Raw genomic sequence first — 2,561 nt, 5'->3', positions numbered from 1 at the left:
GGACCTAGAGTCTGTCACACAGAGTGAAGTAAGTCAGAAAGAGAAAAACAAATACAGTATGCTAACACATATATATGGAATCTAAAAAAAAAAGGTTTCTGAAGAACCTAGGGGCAGGACAGGAATAAAGATGCAGATGTAGAGAATGGACTTGAGGACACAAGGAGGGGGAAGGGTAAGCTGGGACGAAGTCAGAGAGTGACATAGACACATATACACTACCAAATGTAAAATAGATAGCTAGTGGGAAGCAGCCACATAGCACAGGGAGATTAGCACAGAGCTTTGTGTCCAACTAGAGGGGTGAGATGGGCAGGGTGAGAGGGAGACGTAAGAGGGAGGAGATATGGTTATATATGTATACGTATAGCTGATTCATTTTGTTATATAACAGAAAATAACACACCACTGTAAAACAATTATACCCAATAAAGATGTTTAAAAAAAATAAATTAAAAAATGAAAGCACAAAAATAAACCCATACAATTAGGGTCAATTAATCTACGCCAAAGGAAGCAAGAATATACAATGGAGAAAAGAGAGTCTCCCCAATAAGTGGTGCTGGGAAAACTGGACAGTTACATGTAAAAGAATGAAATTAGAACATTCTCTAACACCATATACCAAAATAAACTCAAAATGGATTCAAGACCTAAATGTAAGACCAGATTCTATAAAACTCCTAGAGGAAAATATAGGCAGAACACTCTGACATAAATCACAGCAATATTTTTTTGGATTCATTTCCTAAGGTAATGGAAATAAAACAAAAATAAGCAAATGGACCTAATTAAACTTAAAATGTTTTGCACAGCAAAGGAAACAATAAACAATACAAAAAGACAACCTAGGGACTGAGAGAAAATATTTGCAAGCAATGCTACCAACAAGGGATTAATTTCCAAACTATACAAACAGCTCATACAGCTTAATATCAAAAACCAAACAACCCAATCAAAAAATGGGTAGAAGACCTAAATAGATATTTCCCCAAAGAAGACATACAGATGGCCAATAGGCACATGAAAAAAATGTTCAATATCGCTAATTATTAGAGAAATACAAACCAAAACTATGATGAGGTATTACCTCATACCAGTCAGAATGGCCATCATTAATAAGTCTACAAATAAATGCTGGAGAGGGTGTGGAGAAAAAGGAACCCTCCTACACTGTTGGTGGGAATATAAATTGGTGCAGCCACTATGGAGAACAGTATGGAGGTTCCTTAAAAAACAAAATAATAGAGTTACCATATGATCCTGCAATCCCACTCCTGAGCAAATATCTGGAGAAAACTCTAATTCAAAATATACATGCACCCCAATGTTCACTGCAGCACTACTCACAATAGCCAAGACATGGAAGTAAACTGAATGTCCATCAACAGAAGAATGGATAAAGAAGATGTAGTATATATACAATGGAATATTACTCAGCCATAATAAAGAATGAAATAATGCCATTTGCAGCAACGTGGGTGGACCTAGAGATTATCATATTAAGTGAAGTAAGTCAGACAGAGAAAGACAAATATCATATGATATCACTTATAGGTGGAATCTTAAATAAATGATATACGTGAACTTATTTACAAAACAGAAATAGACTCAAAGACATAGGAAACAAACTTATGGCTACAAAAGTGGATAGCAGAGGGTGGGGGGGAGGGGAGATAAATTAGAAGTTTGGGATTAACATATACATGCTACTATATAGTAAATAGGTAAACAAGGACCTACTGCATAGTACACGAAACTACACTCAATATCTTGTAATAACCTATAAAGGAAAAGAATCTGAAAAAAATATACGTGTGTGTGTATATATATATATATATGAGTCACTCTACCATACACTCAAAACTAACACAGCATTGTAAATTAACTACACTTCAACTAAAAAAATAAATAAAAATAAAAACAGGGCTGGGGCTTCCCTGGTGGCGCAGTGGTTGAGAGTCCGTCTGCCGATGCAGGGCACACGGGTTCGTGCCCCGGTCTGGGAGGATCCCACATGCCGCGGAGCGGCTGGGCCCGGGAGCCATGGCCGCTGAGCCTGCGCGTCCAGAGCCTGTGCTCCGCAAAAAAAAAAAAAAAAAAAAAAAAAAAAAAAAAACAGGGCTGGAGGGGAAAAAAAGCCTCTCACAGCCAGCTCAGTCTTTGCATTACTACTGCCAGACTCTTTCTACTGAAAACTCAGGGGAAAAAAATATAGTTTTAACACTAGAAAAGTGCCAGGAAATTTTTATAAGTTCAGTTATCAACCCCCCCTGGAAAGAGGTAAATTCTGTCACCTTTCTTCTGGGCAATATTAATATTTTACATTTTGAAACCAAAGACCTTGAGCACAGCTGTTATCCTCCACTGTTTCTCTAAACACCTCTCCAGTGCACATGGAGGACAACCCTTTAACCCTCACCCCCTCCTGGCCATCCTTTGTCCACTTCTGCCTACTTAATATATACCAGTCTCCTCTGGCTGCCATCCAACTGTAGGGCTTCAGAGCTTAACATGAAATCCCCCCACGTTATCAAGCCCCACTCCCTCCACCAGACTCC

The sequence above is a fragment of the Physeter macrocephalus genome, chromosome 15 (genome assembly GCF_002837175.3).
Source record: "Physeter macrocephalus isolate SW-GA chromosome 15, ASM283717v5, whole genome shotgun sequence".
Taxonomy (NCBI): domain Eukaryota; kingdom Metazoa; phylum Chordata; class Mammalia; order Artiodactyla; family Physeteridae; genus Physeter; species Physeter macrocephalus.
Note: the sequence above shows the minus strand (reverse complement) of the source record.